Source organism: Perca fluviatilis, chromosome 14 (assembly GCF_010015445.1).
Source record: "Perca fluviatilis chromosome 14, GENO_Pfluv_1.0, whole genome shotgun sequence".
NCBI lineage: Eukaryota > Metazoa > Chordata > Actinopteri > Perciformes > Percidae > Perca > Perca fluviatilis.
In genome coordinates this window covers 16,802,803-16,824,634 of record NC_053125.1, presented here as the reverse complement: position 1 = coordinate 16,824,634, position 21,832 = coordinate 16,802,803, and the positions used below count along the sequence as shown (strand labels likewise).

The window sequence follows — 21,832 nt, the reverse complement described above, 5'->3', positions numbered from 1 at the left end:
CCCCTAATTCCTTGCACAGAATGATACATTGAAGTGTCTCTAAATGCTGACCAGAAACGTATTCAAGTGTGAGTTATTGAAGTAAGTGTCACATTTGAATTGCTTACATGTAGTGGAAATACTTGCATTGCCAATTAGATTGGTTTAAAGCCTGTTTAATCTAAATAGCTCATCAGAAGACCAATATTAAAATATCCTGCACTTGTTCAGTGTCAAAACATTGGGCAAAAGAATAAAGGTATTTGCACACACATAGCCTACACATGACCTCATCACAAGATATTGAAGTTTGAATTTTGCTTTACTTTTGGAATGCACAGTCTCCCCTAACCCGTTTGGGGCAACACCGAATCAGTAAGAATTCACATCCTTAAATGTACAGCAGAAATACAACTAAATATTGACCCTATTACACACATTCTGTTTAAAACAATATGTCAGATATTGCATTATGTTGCATAGTATCTGAAACTGTAGGACTGTCAGAAATGTTTCAGAACAATCAAAGTGCAAAAGACAAAAACAGACCACAAAACAAGCATGCAATAAATTGTTTAATTTCTACTTCTTTAAGTCAATTAAAGTAAGTGATCTTTAAAAAGTGAGTAAAATCAATTCTTTCATTTTGATTTGCAATAAAGTCAGTGTGTTTAACCATTATAACCTCATTAACAACAGTTAACACATATCACAACATGCCTTTAATAAGGTTAACTTGCTAGCAACCAGTTCTTTATCACACATCCAGCAGTTAGAAAGCAACATAAGCATTCATTTGGAGTCGTTTTTCTGGTCACCTGAGTGTAAGTCCAATATTCATAGTCTTAACTCTGTTTTGGTCTCTACTAACTCCTGAGAGAAATATATGACTATGTATCTGCTATGCTCTACTATGTTCACCAACTAATTGGTAACTGTGGGTCAGATAGCTAAGCAATGAGCTGAAACTTACTTTAAAGCTGAGATTAGCTGTGACGTGGGCGATAATTATATTCATCACTACAGAGAACCCCTTTAACATTGTTTTCACATTATTATTATTATTATTATTATTATTATTATTATTATCATTATCATTATCATTATCATTATCATTATCATCATCATCATCATATTATCATCATCATCATCATCATCATCATCACCACCACCATCATCATCATCATCATCATCATACTTGGTTATTTTATTCTGTTTTGTATTTTATTTTCTGTCTATTTGTATGTTTAAAGATTTTCAAGTTTTAAAAACTGTAGTGTATGACATACTTTAAGTGCAACTGTGTCTGTGATTAAATGAAAGTTCATTGGCACACTTAGATAATAAAGAAACTAAATGTCTAAGTGGGTGTGTTACAATAGCAATAACATTAAAATCGCAGATTGGAGGCAATGAAGAAAAACAGCAATCTTGATTTCCCAGAGTTTCATGCATTTAAAGCACATTCTTATACCACCCCTGACCCCTTATCTAGCCTGCGCTGCACCATCATTACAATCAGTTTAATCCCATGTCTCATTTGACTGCAAGCCATGCACCAAAGACAATTAATTTCAGTTAGTGAAAGTATGTTTCATGACATATGCGTCTGAATAAAAGCACATGCAGGATGCAGAGACATTTGCATTTTGCTCATTATCTGCTTGCTTCTGTACAGTTGAATTACATCATCTTATGAGTTAGTTTCCATTTGCATTTTTTGATTGTATCCTCAGGAGGGAAAAATCCTTTGATGTGGTTTTGATTATGATTTGCTGAGTACACACTAAACAATTCATGATTTAGTTGCTCCTCCTTTAGCCGTTTCTTTACATCCAAAGCACAGTCGGTTGGTTTGTTTGATATACATTCATTTATTTGATCAAATCATTTTATTCAAGCTATTTCAGTAAACACTGCCATTTCAACATTTGTATCCAGACATTAATGCTTCCTTCCTTCTCTCTCACTAGGCAGTGCTGAATTTCACTCATTACTGCGGTTCCTTTTTCTCAACATTCATAAGAACTGTAAAAAGTTTTGAGGTGATGATGAAGAAGTCTCCTTCAAATGTATTCTGTGTCGATTTGGCCTTTTTAAATGACAGAAGTAAAATGTTTCTGCAGAATCCTCTGGATGGATGCGAACTAGAAACTACAACTACTAGACCAAAAAAAACCTAATTCAGTCGGTTATCTTAGTTAATAATAAATATTACTGCTATTGCTGCATCATTTGCTATAGAACAGATTCTCACTGAGTAGTAGTGTTCTCTTTGCAGGAAGTGTTCGCTTTATGTAGCACAGTGGAAAGTATGAGGTCAGGGGTGGTGAATGGGTCTGAAGCGGAGCAAACTTTGTCTCCCATCCTTTGCGAGTTTGTGTTCTGCCATGTAAATGTTCTGTAGACCCATTTTTAACAAATGATCACAATCGAGCGCTAACCTCTAGGAAAAATATGTCTGGTTTATTTTAGCTGCTTCACAATAAAAACACTTTCATTGTGAAATAGCAGCAGTAGGAAATTTGCAAGCATCACTTTCCTGTGAAACCTCATGCTTCAATGGAAAACCTGAATCCAACATAAGAATGGTGGACTCCGCCACTACGGCTGTCATTTTTTAATCCCTCTAACTTCTTACAAAAACCCTTTAGAGACAAAAAGCAATAAATACCAGACTAAGAGCTCTTTAAGTTTATATACACTTATTAAAAAGGCCAAACCATTGCATTGGGTGACATATTCCTTCTCTGCAATCAACATATGTGGTGTTTGTGTAGCTCATTGAGTGTCAAAAGACAACCAACCAAACCAGGACCACTCTCTTGCCACCTCTATGCAACACTGCCAAACTGTGTCTGTAGCTTTGTGTCTTGCTTCTTGTTATCTCTGAAGACACATTTTAAACTTGGCTCCCATCATCCAGGGGGGAAAAAAAACAGCCAAAGTGTCACAGCACAATTGGAAATATGGTATTGAAAACAATGAATTAGCATTCGCCATAGCACTTTTGTTGCTCTAAGTTTGCTTTGAAGGTGGAAAACAAAAAATTAATTCGAGGGACACTTACACTGAAGTCCACTTCACGTGGGGGAAAATAATGAAAAGACTATCGGCTCCCAGTGACACAAGTAACTTAGTTAAAACCTTTAGTCTGTAAACCTTGAGATGCTATTATCTGCTGGGTGTTCAGGTGAGATTGCTTCATCTCAATTTGTCAGGTCAGAATTCCTAAATTAAATTCCGTCTGTGCAGCATGATACAGACTTTATGTTTTGTGAGCACACTTTTATCATGATGGATTTGCTTAACAAAAATGAGCCCAGGTCTAGCTGCGGGGGGTTTTTTTGGGGAAGAAAAAAAAAAAAAAAAAAAAAAAGGGGTTTGTAGGATTTTTTTTTTTTTTTTTTTTTTTTTTTCTTAAAAAAAAAAAAAGTCTATAAGCAGCACAAGTATATCTCAACCAATCACTCCTGTCATGTGATGTAGTATGTATTAACGCCCTACGCATCCTAATTACACGTTAACTGTGTCTCTTGGAATATAATAAAAGCAAAACCCTTTTGGTGTCACTCAGCAACGGCGGACATGCTGGCAGGAACAACCCCACTGATGGACGTCTTTAATTAGCAAGCAGTGACACTGGAAGAGTTTTCCACCATTTCATTCATTCTGAACTGCAGCTGATTGGGTCAACTCTATTTCAGTGCTGTCCCCAAATCTGCTAAGGGCTTGTTTAATGTTCTTGGCTTAAAGTCACGCAAAATAACACGAGCGTGACAGTGAGAAATATGCGATGAGCTTCCAACACTCTTAATTTGGTTCAAATTTTTATTTTTACTTTATTCTGATTAAATCTGACCTCAAAGCTAGTCAGAACAATTATTGCTCTTTAACATTCATTTCTTACTTTAAACTGCATTTAGTTGAAAGAGAATATGTCCTTGGATGTTGTTTGGCATTGCTTTTTTCATTATGTTGTCCACACACACTTTGGTTGACACGGACAGCACACCAGTCAATCTTAAATACACAGAACACAACAGCTCTTTACACTGCTCTCATCCTGCCAGCATTGACAACTCATTAGACAGAGGGATTTTCAGCGTTTTAATAGTAAAAGTGCTTAAATTCCTGGGTTTTCCTGGTCCCCTTATCCCGCCCCATGCCGGAAAATTTGGCACGGGCAAAGAAATGGCGGGTTTAGGGGTAAAAAATCTTATTAAACAAATTCTCTAAAGCATTGAGACCAACTGGTGTGGAGTGCGCTGATAACAGCTGGCCATTTTGGAGTGTCACCTCACTTGGCAGCTGCACCAGCGAAAAGAGGGGGAAAGAATGTTTTAATGGCTCTAGCCCATGGATTTGAACACTGTTATTTTGGCAACTTTTTAATTATATTCAAATGAATGGATTGATAGAAGCAGTCGTAACGACACAGAGATAGGGGAACATTCTGTTGAAGTACTGTTTTCCCCATTTTGGTTGTCTCTCATGCAAAGATGTTTTAGCAAGATGGAATCCAGACTAAATTGTTCAAATGTTTCGAGGGCAACTTTGCTAATGAGAAATTGAATCACACTTTTGGGGAATTTTAGCTTAATGTGATGGACAAAACTTTAAGCTAAAGACAGAAATGGAATTTCATCATAAGAAACTATTGAGTATATAGCCTATATCCTTCTGGAAATATCAAAAAACAATTTCTGATTTACTTGTTTTATACAAGAAATAATGTATGTTCTTCAATTAGCAACTGTTTCAGGATAATAAAAAAAATTATTGAATTCATTTCAGTGCAGTTTTGATCCCTTTAAGTCTGTTTAAGCAGCATGGCGTCCATTTAAATGCAAGACAAGTGAAATTAAATTTGTCCACATTTAAATCTGAGGACACACAAAGCAGAATGATGTCCTGCTATCACCACATGTCCCTACAATTTGTACGTTCAAACATGACAGATTTCCTTTTTCATTTCTTAGATGTAGAATTAAAGCTAAACTTAAAAGCTTACAGAATCTTTAAAACTCTAAAGCAGAAATTAATATGTATTGCAATATTTTTATTTTTTTTTTTTTTTTTTGGTTTTTTTTTTTTTTTTTTTTTTTTGTTTTTTTTTTTTAAGGGATTACTGGCTGATTTTCCTCCAAATATACGTATTCACCAAAAGCAAAGAAGTAAAGATTAGAGATGTCCCAATAATGCTTGTGTGGCCTCTATCCATATTTAAAGTCCTTTAATAATGGGTATATGCAAAACATTCTCACTTCCAGCGCATCGAAAAAGCAACGTTTGGTCAGGTGTCTTTTAGCGTGGTCTTCTTTGGCGTCTCAGTCAGACGCGCTTGGTAGTTATTCTTGGCATCATATTTTGACCCTCTGGGTTGGGTCTCTTGCGTCACTTTTTGACCCTCTGGGTCGGGACCGATTTAGTGCCATTTAAAAACTGACATTAGGCCTGCACGATTCAGGGAAAAATATGAATCACAATTTTTTAGCTTAGAATTGATATCATGATTCTCTGCCACGATTTTTTTCTCATGATGTGTAATGTTTATTGCACACATGAACCATGACAAAACAAATTATTATAAACATATTTTTTTTGTAGCACCTATAGCACATTGCGCATCACCACAAGCCTGTAAACATAGATGCTTCAATGAATAAAGAAAATAAAGTAAATACTGGCCATTTAAGTACAGTAGCCTACCAAAAATTGGGACATAACATATTGAACTAAATATGGCCCTGATACAGGCTCTATCTGAACTCCTTGAACATGTCTTTACATAATTAAAACCTGTCAATCAAAATGCTGAAGCTACAGCTTCAGTTTCTAGAGAATTTGAGTTTGTCAATTGCCAATTTAAGTACAGTATCAAAAACAGAATGATGTTTTAGCACACTCTTTAACTGCTTGCCTTTTATAGAATTAACATTCAACTGGCCATTCAAGTAGGTTACCAAAAATAGAAGTTTAATGCACTGCGCTGAATATGGCCCTGAACATGGCTGTAAATAGGCTTATTGAAACGTCTTTCGGACCTCTTGCCTTGTACGGCTTCATCGTATTGCACTTTGTGGTGACATTTGAGGTGCTGGTAAAGATTGGTGGTGTTACTTTGCAGTGCTGCAACGAGGGCAAAGCATGCCTTGCAAATCACATCAGACTGACCCTCGTCGTCTTGCTTGAATCCAAAATACTTCCACACCACCGAATGCGAGCCTTTTTTTGGATGCTACCATTATCGCTCTTAACACTGTCATTTTACAGCGCAAGGTCGAGCTGTTGCCATGCCCGGTACGTCTCATACAGACATATTGAGAAATGAGAAGCTGCTTGTCAGCAATGCTGACAGTTAATTGGCAACAGTTTGTCTGGGCTTTCTAAAACACCCACCACACCATCACAAAAATGATTCCTGGCTAAAAGAGAGCCAAGGTCACTTGTAGGGCTGGGCAATGTGATGATATACGAAATCAAAACGATGTATAAAATGTATATCGTACATATTTTTCTATATCGTTTCTATCGTTATGTCGGAAAAACAGCGACTAAACTGCGTTACAACAATATTTACATCATTAGAATGCCACTTTACATTCTGATCCTTGCATGTTATGGCCTTTTTGCACTTATGTTCTTGATAAATTGTCTTTAAGTAGGGTCTTAAATTATTTATTCCACACAAGATAGAAAACTAAAGAAGCTATATCATGATGTATATTGTTATCCAGAAAAATATAGCCTGTATTAGAATAGAAGATTGTGGCCCTAGTCACTTGTCAGTTAATTTTGAGCATTTGAACAAGTGACAGATGGTGTTGCTGTCTTGGTGAGGAGAGTCTCCATCCCACAGATTCAACTTCGCATGAAGTTTAGTAGCAAGTCAGCATATTTGTCTTCAAGAAATTAAGATAATTATCAAACTTTTCTTTAGGCTCAAGAAAAACCGTAAAGTGCTGTCTGCTCCTTTTATGCAAAAGTAATTATTTCTTTCCTTAGCTTTTGCTTATTTCGGTCACGTAATAAAGCTAAAATGTTCTTCTCGCGTTTATCTGTTATAGGTGGCCTTTGTTGTTCCATAAAGCACTTTATAAATACATTTGTCTGAATTTATGAGGTAGAAATCTCACAAAAGCAACCAAAGCTAATGAGCCAATTCTCCGTCAGCTGCAGTGTCATAGCAAAAAACGCCATAAGTCAAGTGTCTCCTGAGGTGAAATACCAAAACAAAAATGAAAATGTCATCGTGGTATCTCTTCCTAACTGACAGGTCCATCCGTACACTTGAGCGTGGGGCTTTTCACAACTCAATATATTCTGGAAAATCCTCTATATATATTGAGATAGCTTGTCTTCTTTGTCAAAGTTTAGAATATGCCAACAATAAACTGTCACAGTAAAGTTATAACAGACAGATTATATAATTAAAGATTTTAGAATTCTACATTAAATGTGTGTCTAAAGAAGCCATTCACATCTTAAAAAAAAAAAAAAAAAAAAAAAAGGCAGTTAATGCTTTGGGTGAGTTACCTTTTGACTTTAGATTTATTTTTTATTATTTAAAAAACCTTGAGAAGTTAGTGCCAAGTCTACTATCCCTTGGTACTCCATCCTTTGTGTGTCTGTGATTGTGTCTTTGTTAGATTATACAACAGAGAGCTTAATGCTATAAGACCACTTGATTTTTCAGTGACCATGTAGGAGTGATGGCTTGTCAAACTCTTTGGTAATGAATCACCCTATTTGAGAGATGTGCCGAGGACAATTTATTGAGAAAACATAAAATGTGATGTCTACAGTCTCTTATTATAGGCCAAAGGATCATGATTATACAGTACAATCACAGTGAATGCAGGCAAAAAACACAATTAAGTTTTGTTGACGAAAAGATTTTAAGAACCCAAGGTCATTGTAGCACATTTTCACAGCATATTATCTCAACAGGAATAAAGGTTACCTGAAGATAATGTTCAGTTTACTCCTCTTTAGAAAAGTGTTGGACATAATGACCAATATCACAACAAGTTTAAACTCTAGGGATGAAATACATATTTATCACACCCTTTAGGCTTTGACAAAGGTGATGGAGCCCATGGGGTCAAATCAAATCAAACGGTTTATATCCTGAGGTGCATTAATCTGTCCAGTAATACATGATAATGTGCCTGTTAGGTTATAGCATTTTGTGTGCAAAAGCCTCATTTTAGACTTAAGGATGGCCCTTGAGAAAAGTTCACGTTATATGCAAAATGGCAGCCAATTCTCTTGAACTTTTTTTTTTTTTTTTTTTTTTTTTTTTAAACAATGGCTGATTCTGCAGAATACAATTTTCAGCAACATTTAGTGGCTTCATTTATTATTCAACCACCAATTAATCAGTGGTTATACATATTAACAAATGTGTTCACTGAATGTATTCCGTGGTAGGGCTGTCAGTTTGCTAACGCTAAATAAAGACAACTGCCAAGCCGAACTGATACTCATGATACCAAGCCATGAGAAGTAGTGAGTGAGAGCATTTTGGATTCAACCCCATAGATGGAAAAGCATTGACTATGAGTCTACAGACATGCTAGAGGCTCTAGCATGAGGCTTTACTAAGGCACAGTGGTGCTTAGGGCTAAATGCTAACAACAGCATGCTAACATGCTCACTATGATAATGCTACTATTGTGATGTTTAGCAGGTAGAATGTGTACTGTATTGGTTTCGTGTGTTCACATGCTAACTAGCACTAAACACAAACTACAGCTTAGGCTGATGGGAGTGTCAGTTTTTGCAAGTATGGAGTTAAAAAAAAAAATTTTTACCTGATGATGGCACTATGAACATCAGCTATGGCCTAAGTTAGTACAGTTTATCCGTAAGGGGATCACAAATGTGTAGCAAGTTTTACGGCGACCCATTTAACACTTGTTGAGACATTTCACACACAAACTAAAACCTCATTGTGGTGACTGAGGAAAGGTCAGGAGATTACCAACGTCTGTAGGACTCATCCTGTGGGGACCATGAATGTCCGTACAAAACTTTGTGCCAATCCATTAAGTCCATGTTAAGATATTTCACAGGGGAAAGTGATGCTTTGACCTGTTGGTGGCGCTAGAGGAAAAGTCACAATTACACAAATACACAGGTATTCATCCTCTGGGTTCAATGAAAACACACAGCAAATTGCATAGCAATCCCACCAGTAGTCTTCGATAAATAATGTGCTCTGTACCAACAGGTAGGACAAAAAGAATTGAGCAACCAGCATTGCCATCCTTATGCCCTGCTGCTGGCGGAGTAAAAACAGCAATCACACTTGGCCATGAAAGATTGAAAGTGAAAAACAGCTTAATTATGTTTCCTTTTTCACAAATAGTTGAATGGTAATGTGTTCCCCCACCGTCCTAGGATGAAATTCATAAATAAAACATGAATAAATAAATCTTCTTAAGGAGAATTTTTTTTCCAGACAGTAAACCTCATAAAATGCAATGTCTACACAGTTCACAGTCAATCTGGTGGTGGTGGGGGGGGGGTCACAACTCATCAACAAAAACAGGGTTTTCAAAGCTTACCCTTGCCATCCCGTGCCCTTTATTCCTCCCTCCTTACAAATCCATTTCTGCCTAGGACCTACTTCAATGCTGTAGCCTCAATGTCCATCACACTTTCCATTTATCCCTTCTTCTAAGGCCCTGGCTAAAAACACTTGAGCATCATGTGTCCAGGCTACAAAGGCTCTCTCAACTACAAAGTGGAAAAAGGAGTGGAAAAGGTCCAGAGATAAACCACAACGCCTTTCATCACATTTATTCCGACAACATATACACGCTGGGGGAACACATACAGCGATGCCGACATGCAGACATACAAAAACACAAATCATTCTTTCCTCTCGCCCCAACAGAGTAATCAGCTAAAACTCTTTAATCATTGAAACAACAGAGCCATGGACTCCCTCAGTTACCTCCCTAAGATTAGTCCAATCATTGTACTTTCTAATATTCCACCAGAGGACTAAAACCATTTCATAGTTAAATCACAAAAGCAATTGCAATGTCAGATTGCCTCAACTTTACAATGACATTGCTGTGAGTTGTTAAAAAGGAGGCTTTTGATGAATTTCTCAAAGAGCTAATGGCTTGTTTTCCCCAGTGAAACTTGCTGCCTTTCTCATCAAAGCTGTGTTTGGTTTGATGTGGCTTTGCTCCTATGGTGAGCCATCACAAGTCACACTGAGAATTTGAGATTATCACAATACTGTATGACCAACTAGATGTAATGTGTTTGAAATGAGACACACAGAGGACTGTAGCATTGAAATGCCTCAGAGTAGAAACTGATAGAAGTCAAGGAAAGCCTACCCAAGGATATATTTCATGATCTTGGATAATAACATCAATGTCTTCAAACACAGACAGTTGTCTCCATAAGTTGCTTTTCAGAGCACTGACAATTTAATATTTGATGTCATCAGGTGATACTTTTGAGTTGGCCCATCGACATCGAATTCTCACAGAATATACACTCACCTAAAGGATTATTAGGAACACCTGTAAGATTTCTCATTAATGCAATTATCTAATCAACCAATCACATGGCAGCAGCTTCAATGCATTTAGGGATGTCGTCCAGGTCTAGACAATCTCCTGAACTCCAAAATGAATGTCAGAATGGGAAAGAAAGGTGATCTAAGCAACTTTGAGCGTGGCATGGTTGTTGGTGCCAGATGGGCTGGTCTGAGTATTTCACAATCTGCTCAGTTACTGGGATCTTTACGCACAACCATTTCTAGGGTTTACAAAGAATGGTCTGAAAAAGGAAAAACATCCAGTATGCTGCAGTCCTGCGAAAATGCCTTGTTGGTGCTAGAGGTCAGAGGAGAATGGGCCGAGTGATTCCAACAGATAGAAGATCAACTTTGACTCAAATAACCACTTGTTACAACCGAGGTATGCAGCAAAGCATTTGTGAAGCCACAACATGCACAACCTTGAGGCGGATGGGCTACACCAGCAGAAGACCCCACTGGGTACCACTTATCTCCACTAAAAGTAGGAAAATGAGGCTACAATTTGCACAAGCTCACCAAAATTGGACAGTTGAAGACTGGAAAAATGTTGCCTGATCTGATCAGTCTCGATTTGTGTCGAGACATTCTGATGGTAGAGTCAGAATTCAGCGTAAACAGAATGAGAACATGGATCCGTCATGCCTTGTTATCACTGGGCAGGCTGGTGGTTGTGGTGTAATGGTGTGGGGGATGTTTTCTTGGCACACTTTAGGCCCCTTAGTACCAATTGGGCATTGTTTAAATGCTACAGCCTACCTGAGCATTGTTTCTGACCATGTCTATCCCTTTATGACCACCATGTACCCATCCTCTGATGGCTACTTCCAGCAGGATAATGCACCGTGTCACAAAGCTCGAATCATTTCAAATTGGTTTCTTGAACATGACAATGAGTTCACTGTACTAAAATGGCCCCCACAGTCACCAGATTTCCACCCAATAGAACATCTTTGGGATGTGGTGGAACGGGAGCTTCGTGCCCTGGATGTGCATCCCACAAATCTCCATCAACTGCAAGATGCTATCCTATCAATATGGGCCAACATTTCTAAAGAATGCTTCCAGCACCTTGTTGAATCAATGCCATGAAAAATTAAAATGTACCCTGTGGAGTTTTCATTGTAATCAAACACAGTTTTGGTCATCACTGAAATGCATCGTATACATCCTTATGGTGTCAAAAATATGTTGAATGCCTTTGCATAACAATTTTGCAAAGTCTTTGTTGGAAACCCCTTTCCAAAATGTTAACATGGGATCGCGGTCATCTTCGCACGCATTAAAACATTATTCTACAGCACTGTGGTGGTTGATAAAATTCCACGTACTCTTAAAATTGGTTGATTTGACGGGAGGATTTTAAGGCCTGGAAGATCCAGATTGTTTTTAGAAAGTCTGGACAGCAAAAAACACATTAACCCATGCTGTTGGTGATGTCTGGACAAACAAATCCGATTTGAATACTTATACTTAATCCAATAGCATAAGAGCTTCCTGAAACAAAGAATAACAACCAGGTACACAAGACAATGAGAATCAATTTACAAATCAATTCCAAACTAGAACGGATTCAACAGCTGATCCTTAGCAAAATTTCAAGCAGCGAAACTGAATGACTAAACAAAAAGTTGTCTACACATGCTGCCATGCCAACTCCAAAAAAAGTTCACTCTTGGTCTTATAAGAACCTGCTTACAGGCATAAAGACCTCCAACAACACTGCGATAAGATCTTACAAATAACGCCATTAAAGTATGACAATATACACACCACAGAAGTAGTATGACTACACACAAAAACACAATGCTCTAAGCACACAACGTCAGCTACCAAAGACTACAAACTGAAGTTACACAACAAAAGCGCTTAACAATAAAAAAGGTACAGGAATCTGTTTCCTTGACCTCAGCAACTTACTAGTCGGACCAATGTTCCCACTCAGGATTACCTGAGAAACAAAAAAGGCAAAAGAATAAAATAGTGAGCCAGTGGAGGATCAGTTTAGGTGGTTCACTTGCTGACTAACTTCCAAGGGTTTACTTCTAACCTGAAAGATAACCTGTCCCAATATGCAACAAACAAAGGGTGAGACAGGCTACTTACCAGAGAGGGGTAATGAAAATTGCATGGCCGCTATTAAGGAGGAAGTTCAATGAAATTGCACTCTAATGATGATCTAAGTGCTCAGCTTTTTTGGGCCTGACCTGAAAAATAGCATGTTCTGTCAGAAGCTGAAAAATTGATGCACTTCAGTTGCTTAGTATTTTCTTTGCTCTGTTGTGAGGGCAATGCACCCCATGCCCGACACCCTCCACTGCCAATGGCTTCCTGTCCCCTCTATTACACATCATCCTCCTCTCCCTCACTCTCCAGAATGGCTGTGCATAATTTGCAGCCCCCTCGCTTGAAAGTTTGAGAAAATGGCAGGTTATTCAGTCACAAGCTATTAACAGTGGTGCACATTAAAGTTGTTTTGCAATTGAGGAGTGAATTAGAAGTATTCTCTTGCTGCATTATTTTCCTCACAAAGTGCAAAGATATAAAAAGAGAGCGAGAGGAGGAGGAGGGGGGGCGGACAAGGAGAAAGAGACAAACACACAAGGTTCCTGGAAGTCAGCGAATACAGAAATATACAGTAAATCTCACTTGACATGATGCATGGCTTGGTATTTCTATATAAAGTACATCTGAACATTTGCAAAGAAACAAAAGGACTCTAGAAATTCATAAGAAACAAAGAAAAGAAAGAAGGCTTTGGGTGAATTTTTGTTTCAAAACTACAATAGCGTGGTCCCAAGGGAACATGAGTTTACCAGGGCAGAGAAGAGAAAAAATAACGCCATATCTAACAGCGGACCACGCACACTATTCCAGCACATTTCTATGCCAATCTTGTGAGAAGTTTGTCAAATGTTGTTTATTATGGGCAAAGAGAACACAGAAGCACCCACATTTTGCCCCTTAAAGTTTGCACTGTGACCTTAGCTACTTACACTATATGTTCTTATTTCACTGACAAGAAAAAGTAACCCAGCTGGACCTTCGTTCGACATGCATTACCCATGACACATTTCACTTGTAGCTCATGTATGCAGTGGTGGAAAGTAATTAAGTACAGTTATTTAACTTTACTTAAAGCGAGAATCAATGAAAAGTTTTATTACGCAATAAAATGCATCATTGCTCAATTTATTATACCTACAGTTGCTAACATTAGCACTATCATTCTTTGTAGCGTACATTACATTACTTTTGGCCAGGGGAGCCAGGGATTGAACTGCCAATATTGTGGTTGAGGGCTGACTCCGAAATTGCCGTACAGGTACTTTTACTTCCTCCACCACTAAATGTATATAAAACGCACACACACACAAAACATTTTAAGAGAAAGATTTAACAGAATATATCAAACCAAAGAGGTTAGGTTTGAGGAAGGCTACAGTTTGTGTGAGCTGGGGAACAAAGGCTTGGAGGAAGTGTAGTTATACATGATTTATAACACTGCTTGGAGAGCAGCTTGCTGTTGTGTTAAATTTGACATTAAGCATCTTTTATGTTATTTCTGTTTTTAGTCTCGAAAACCCAAAGGCAAAGAATAAGCAATGTGTAATTGTGTTCTGTGGAGAGATGGTGGGGTGAATGAGAAAGTGTTCACAAAAGTGTTTGAGCTTATTTGAATGAGCGACACGTGATCGCCGAATACAAATCAGCCACTGGTTCTGAAACGCAGACCTGAGGCTCAAAGGCAGTGAGGTTTTTTTTTATTTATTTTTTATCAGTTAATAGAATCTACAGAAATTACTTCCATTAAAATCTGGTCTTTCAGTACAGACAGATTTAAAATGACTGCATCTTTTTTTAACTCTGTTATTGTGTCTCTTTATTTTTATGAAAATAGTTAACCGAATTGTGTTTCTGAAAACATTTTATGCTAGAAATATGCTATGTATTTGCTGAATCGGTTTTCATTTTAGATCGACAATAGTCAGTTTAAAAGATTTTCGTGAACTTTCGAGAGGCGGCGAGTCGAGCTGGCCGCCTCTGATTTGGATAACTCCTGCACCTCAACTTTATGCAAATTAGGAGCGAGCAACTCGCCGCCCCGCTTCTCGAAAATCATCACAACACTACCAGAATGCATTGCCCGGCTGCTCACACAGACAATAAATTGTAAGCGTGGAAATTATGCTTGTCCATGGACACATACTAGAGTGCGGATCGGGCCACATTTTTCTGTCCGAGCCCAGCCCGCGTCCAACGGAGCAGTAACCGAACCAGACCCCGACAGGCATTAAGATATTTATGTCCGAGCCCGACCTGAGCCTGACACAGTTAAAATCTCATTTTTTTTCTCATACTAATGACACATGTACATTTGTTTGCATGGAAAGCCCGCTTTTATTAAGCAACTGTAGGAAGGCATTCAGAAATATCAACAGATGAGCGCATCAGCGCACACGGGGCAACAAGCGCACGTCAGTTACATAAACAAATTTCCGCACACAGGAAGATGGATGTTAGGTTAATATTTTAAATTTATTTTAAATCACAAAAACGAACCTTTGCATCAAGTGAAACAGGCCCATTGGCTACCTACATAATAAGCGGTTTTAAATTTAAAATGTTCAATGCCTTATCGTGCTGATGTGACCGAGCCTGACCCAAACATCATTTCTAAATATCTGTCCGAACCCAGCCCATCGGGTACCGTCGGGTCCCATCGGGCTCGGGGCGGGTATCCATCCTCTAACACATACCATGAGTGACCTACAGTATGGCCTACAGATTGCAATCTTACTGTTCTGACATTTATTGTACCCATTTGGGTATATATATTAGACTTTTTAACCTTTAAAACATGCTTTGCACATACTTAAAACAAAATCCTTGCTCTATAAGGGTGGAGGCCTGAATTTAAGGCTAATGACTTGCTGCGATGAATATTTTTTGCAGGGTATATTTTTTATGTCTAATAGACAAGGTTTTTGTGGAATTTCATCACTGTATTAATCAATTTCTCTATGTTAGCATTACCACATTTGTATTTTTCTTCTGATGTTGCTGACTTTAAACAAATCCCAATGCTGGACTAGACCTTTTAATCTCTCCTTCACTCGCAGAATGTGTCTAAAAGGCAGTGAGTCACTGATTAACTGCTGATTAAATGCAAGCAAACCTAGCCATATGGGACTGTCTCAACAACTAAAAAAGAAAATGACTGAATTACTGATGTAATGCTGCCCAGGAAATGTGTTTTACTTAATCTTCAATATAAATTCACCATTTTATTTTGGAAAAACACGTGGATGCTGTATTTTGCCTACCCACAAAACTAATGGGTTATAGAGGTAGATGCTGACATAAAATCTGATTTAAAAAACACAATTACTATCAGCACATTTTATACTACGTTGGCCGACAGGGGCACCGCAACTTGAGAAAACACACGCAAATAGACAAAACACAAGCAAATTAAGAAAACCTCTTCATTAATTTGACAACACATGCGCAGCATTTAGCAAACACGCTGCAAATACACACAACCAAATACACAAACACGCTGCAAATACAGAAACAATGCAAAATGTAGAAGCACACAAACCCCGAAAACAAATTAAAAAGAAAAACGCTGCATCCAGTTTACACAACGGAAGGCGAGGATATGTCAGAATGGATATTTTGCTTCGATTTTTAACAAGTGTTCTACTTTTCAGTAACATGTATGGGCTAACTAGTGTTAGCTAGCAAGCTCTTGTAGAAGTCAGTCTCTAACATGGTAGCTACGTAAACCTGTTGCTCTTTTATAAGATTCAAGAATAACTTTATTGTCCCACAACGTGGGAAATTTGTCTTGGGCACTCAACCAATGCTGCAGCCATAGTAAAAACAAATAAACACAGACAGCATGTACAAACAACAAATACTGTACTATACCACAGACCATACTATGGTCCTGATTGTGTATAAAAACCCAACATGGTGTCATGCAATACACTGGTTAAACATTAATTTTAAATGAAAATTAAAAGTAATTAAATTAAATTAATTGTAAATAAAAAAAAACAGTTACATGTCTTCATCGTCATTTAGGCCTGTTCTGCCTTTTACTTGCTGCTATTTAGAAGCTTAATAGACACTGGGATAAATTAGTTTTTAAAACTGTTAAGTCTGCAGCGAGGAACTCTAAACCTCCTACCGGATGGCAGCAGCTCATGTTCTGCGTGCAGAACGTGAGACGTGTCGCTAACAATTCTATTTGCTTGTTGCAAAGAAGCCTGTTCATAAATACTCTGTATGGATAAGTGCTATTTAACACCAATGATCTTCCATGCAGTATGAATCAATCGGAACAGTTTAGTTTTCAACTGCACAGGGAGGTTGCCAAACCAAGCTGTAATACCGTACCTGACCAGGTTCTCCAGGACTGCCTGATAAAATATCAACATAATTTTTGTATCTACGCCATGAATTCGCAAACGACGTAAGAAATGCAACCGCTGCTGCAGTCTGCAGCAGAGACTGTCGACATGTGTGGTCCAGGTTAGTAACTGATCAATATAAACACACAGATATTTGTACGAGTGGACCTGCGCGATGGTTTGGTTGTGGATGACCACAGGCCTGTGGTCACCAACTCCCCTAGGGTCAAACACCATCTCTTTAGTCTTGGAAACGTTTAGAGCAAGGTGGTTATCGTCACACCAATTCACAAACCTTTCAATTTCCATAAAATAATCAGATGGGTCACAGTTCTTTTTCAGCAGAGATAAAATTGCACTGTCATCAGAAAATTTAATGACCTGATTATTTGGATAAAAACTTCTACACTCATCTGTGTATAAAGTGAAAAGGACAGGTGAGCCAATACTGTAAAAGACTAGGGCCAAACGTAAAAATAAACATGCATCTTTTTATGTCGCCTCTTTACAACTCTTGTCTTCCAGTTTCCAAAACAAACCTCTCATCTGCTCCGTCTCTTTTCCGTTGTGTAAACTGATTGCAGCGATTTTCTGTTGCATTTGTTTTCAGGGTTTGTATGCTTTTCATTTTGCATTGTTTCTGTATTTACAGCGTGTTCGTGCATTTGCTTGTATTATATGTATTTGCAGAGCATTTGTGTAAGGGGTGTTCACTTCTCTACAGTTAATAATGTCCCCCGTTAACACTTTAATTGCTGCTGATGGTAGTCTCTGCGTTGTGTTGTGTGATGGTTGTAGACTAACGGCTGACAGTTGGACCCCAACTTGATCGTTTATTGCTAACAAGCCTTCGGGATCTGAGGGATACAAGCCCGGTCTCAGTAAAACTACTCAATATAAAATAAAGTAATAATTAAAGGAAACTTACAATAATGATTTCTGTGGCCAAGCTCAACAACTATTAAAAATAACTATGAAACAACTACTAACTGACAACTGATCAACGGTACAGGATCAAATAGGCTACTTTTAACATTACAAATGTATTCACAATTCACAAAACTATACTATTTACAAAGATGGATATTTACACAGATAATTCCTCTGGATGTACAGTCTTATTCAAATTATACATTAATATTTACAGATTTCATCAACTTATATTACAGTACAGTGCCTGACAAAAGTCTTGTCGCTTATCTAAGTTGTAGGAACAACAAATGGCTTGTAGTTGATCAATTGGAATCAGAAATGGCTTATGAAAGGCAAAGGCTTCTGGATTATGCATATTATACCAAAAAATAAAGTATTGTATCATTCATTGAGTTTTATAATTGAATTAGGACAGAAATGTCAGATTTGGCTTGGACAAAAGTCTTGTCGCATACAAAAATACAGTAATGTACGGTAGGAATTATATTTTATTTTGAATACACAAACATGCTACAATAACATCAGAGCATATGTAAAGTCATGGTGCCTTGGGAAAAAGAAAATGAGCTTGGAGGACTACATATACAGTACAGGCCACACCTTCTCATTCAATGTGTTTCTTTATTTTCATGACTATTTACATTGTAGATTCTCACTGAAGGCATCAAAACTATGAATGAACACATATGGAATTATGTACTTAACAGAAAAGTGTGAAGTAACTGAAAACATGTCTTATATTTTAGATTCCTCAAAGTAGCCACCCTTTGCTTTTTTGATAACTCTGCAAACCCTTGGTGTTCTCTCAATGAGCTTCATGAGGTAGTCACCTGAAATGGTTTTCACTTCACAGGTGTGCCCTGTCAGGGTTAATTAGTGGAATTTGTTCCCTTATTCATAAAAAAGCAAAGGGTGGCTACTTTGAAGAATCTAAAATATAAGACATGTTTTCAGTTATTTAACACTTTTTTGTTAAGTACATAATTCCATATGTGTTCATTCATTGTTTTGATGCCTTCAGTGAGAATTTACAATGTAAATAGTCATGAAAATAAAAAGGAAACTCATTGAATGAGAAGGTGTGTCCAAACTTTTGGCCTGTACTGTATATGTCTCGGCAATGACTCAAATAACTTATTGATGAAGTCATCTGGAATAGCAAAGAAAGCAGTCTTGCAGGACTCCCAGAGTTCGTCAAGATTCTTTGGTTTAATCTTCCAAGCCTCCTCCTCCATCTTACCCCAGACATGCTTAATAATGTTCATATCTGGTTACTGGGTTGGCCAATCCTGAAGCACCTTGACCTTCTTCGCTTTCAGGAACTTTGATGTGGAGGCTGAAGTATGACAAGGAGCGCCATCCTGCTGAAGAATTTGCCCTCTCTTGTGGTTTGGAAAGTAATGGGCAGCAAGAATTTGTTGAAACTTCAGGCTGTTGATGTTGCCATCCACTCAGCACTCGCACACCACCATACTGGATGTAACCCCAAACCATGACAACCAAAGTTGACTGTTTTCTGAGTGAATCTTGGGTCCATGCAGGTTCCAACAGGTCTTCTGCAGTATTTGCGGCAATTGGGATGCAGTTCAATGGATGATTCATCAGAAAAATCAACCTTCTGCCACTTTTCCACGGGCCATCCTTTCACCAAGCTGTGGGCCTTTGCAAATGCAACACACTTTTTTTTAGTTGTCTTCCGTTTAAAGCTAGTTTATGAGCACTAATTCGGCAATGGAGACCACTGCGTGAGAGAATTCGACAAACTGTTCTTATAGATACAGCAGTTTCTGGTGGCCAGCCAGTGGACTGTCTGAGCCACAAACTGTCCTCTCGAACAGTTGTCTTACGGGGTCTGCCTGACCTGGGCTTGTCATGAACTTCACCAGTTTCTTTAAATCTTTTTCTTATCCTTTCCACTTGACGTTTGGATACATTGAAGATGTCTGCCACCTCAGCAGCAGACTTGGTCTTCAGGCTCTTGATGAGCACTTTGGTCAGGTTGCACTTCACATGAAGGTCTGGTGTGCTGGAGTTCTTTTTATACACACCCGGGAATGTGTTAATTACAGTATTTGTCACAGGTGAAGCTCTAATCTGTGATTGGTTGAATCATTTAAAGACATGACAAGACTTTTGTCCAAGCCAAATCTGACCTTTCTGTCCTAATTCAATGATAAAAATCAATGAATGATACAAGACTTTATTTTGGTATAATAAGCATAATCCAGAAGACTTTGCCTTTCATATATGCCATTTCTGATTCCGATTGATCAACTACAAGTCAAGTTATTATTTGTTGTTCTTACAACTTAGATAAGCGACAAGACTTTTGTCAGGGGCTGTACACACTCACCTGAGAGATACAAGCCCAGTCAGACTTGTTTCATAGCTGGAATTCTACCTTGGATACTGTAACCTAGCAACTTATTAAATATTAAATATGAAATAACAGTATAAAAATATGACATATGTACACGTTACAACTACCAAATAAAAGTAAAATTACTAATGAAATTAATTAGAACTCAAACAGGAAATTAATGTAACAGGCAAGAGGCATATGTTACATTTGCTAAATGCTGCGCATGTGTTGTCAAATTAATGAAGATGTTTTTCTCATTTGCTTGTGTTTTGTCTATCTTTTTTTTTTTTTTTTTTAGTTGCAGTGCGTTTGCCATTGTCGCCCACCATATTATACCCCCATTACAGCAAACAGTACTTTATTTATATGTGGTGACATATGAATTTTCACACCATAAACTACAGCTTGCATGTCATCAACATCTCATATTGTTCACCCTCCTGAAAAGCACACAGTGTGCCATTGTCATCATGTCCGTTCGCAATGTGCTCAACATCTTAGGAGTCTGCTTCGGTCCCCTCTCGTTAATGCAATTTAATGTGGTGTCTTTCGCATTAGGTTCCCAATTGCAGTTACCATGGTGACATGCATAAAAAAAAAGAAAAACATCTCGCAGCAGCTTGTTATTGCTTCATTACAACCACGTTTGAAGTTTTTCTCTCTCTCTCTTTTTTTTGTTTTTCTTTTTTGCAGGAACCTTGGGTGGGAGATAAGCAGACCGTGGCTCCATCAAAGGATGTCCTCCCCTGCAACCAATTACCCCTCCAGGATAAGCTCTTGTTATTCCCTTTACAAGGAGTGCTGATTCCAGTCCATCCAAACCATCGCGGGGGAAGCGCAACCTCAAGACTTCAGCGGGCATCATGACCAGTAAATCATGATGCCCAGCGTGTAACACAAAAGTTCATCAAAGTCTTTTTTGGGGGGAGAAATTGGTCATTTGAAATGTCCATTAAATGAAATTATTAACATTCATGATGATTTTGTTTCGGTTTGTTGCACTATATAATTGTAAATCACTGCTTTCTATATTATTTCAGGAGAGATACAGAGAGGTTAAAGGACTGTGTTGGTAGTTTTGAATTTACAACAAACCATGGAACTACTATTTTCATCATCGGTTAATCTGCCTTTTTCCACTAAATTAATTGTTTTATTCAATTCAATTTTATTTATAGTATCAAATCATAACAGAGTTATCTCGAGACACTTTACAGATAGAGTAGGTCTAGACCACACTCTATAAATTCCAAAACCCCAACAATTACAGTAATTCCCTCAAGAGCAAGCATTAGCAGTGGCTATTGCGACAGTGGCGAGGAAGAACTCCCTTTTAGGAAGAAACCTCGGCAGACCCAGACTCTTGGTAGGCGGTGTCTGACGGGCCGGTTGGGGGTGTGATTAACAGTGGCACATAATAGTCACATTAAAGATAATGGAACAGTGACTTCGAAGGTCATCGTGGAAGTTCATGTCATGTCGGATGTGGCGGACGCAGCAGGACGCAGAAGGATGCAGCCGGGAATTGCAGAGAAGAACATAAGGACTCCGGGGATCAAACTCCCT

At 38.1% G+C, this 21,832-nt stretch overlaps 1 long non-coding RNA gene across 1 annotated transcript in view; it reads left to right on the top strand.

Moving 5' to 3' along the window:
* LOC120572320 overlaps positions 1-21,088 on the top strand; it is a 42,498-nt gene extending 21,410 nt beyond the window's left edge. The window contains exon 3 of the long non-coding RNA XR_005641419.1: positions 20,960-21,088. This is a non-coding gene — a long non-coding RNA (uncharacterized LOC120572320). The remainder of the gene's footprint in view (positions 1-20,959) is intronic.
* The last annotated feature ends 744 nt before the right edge of the window (positions 21,089-21,832 follow it).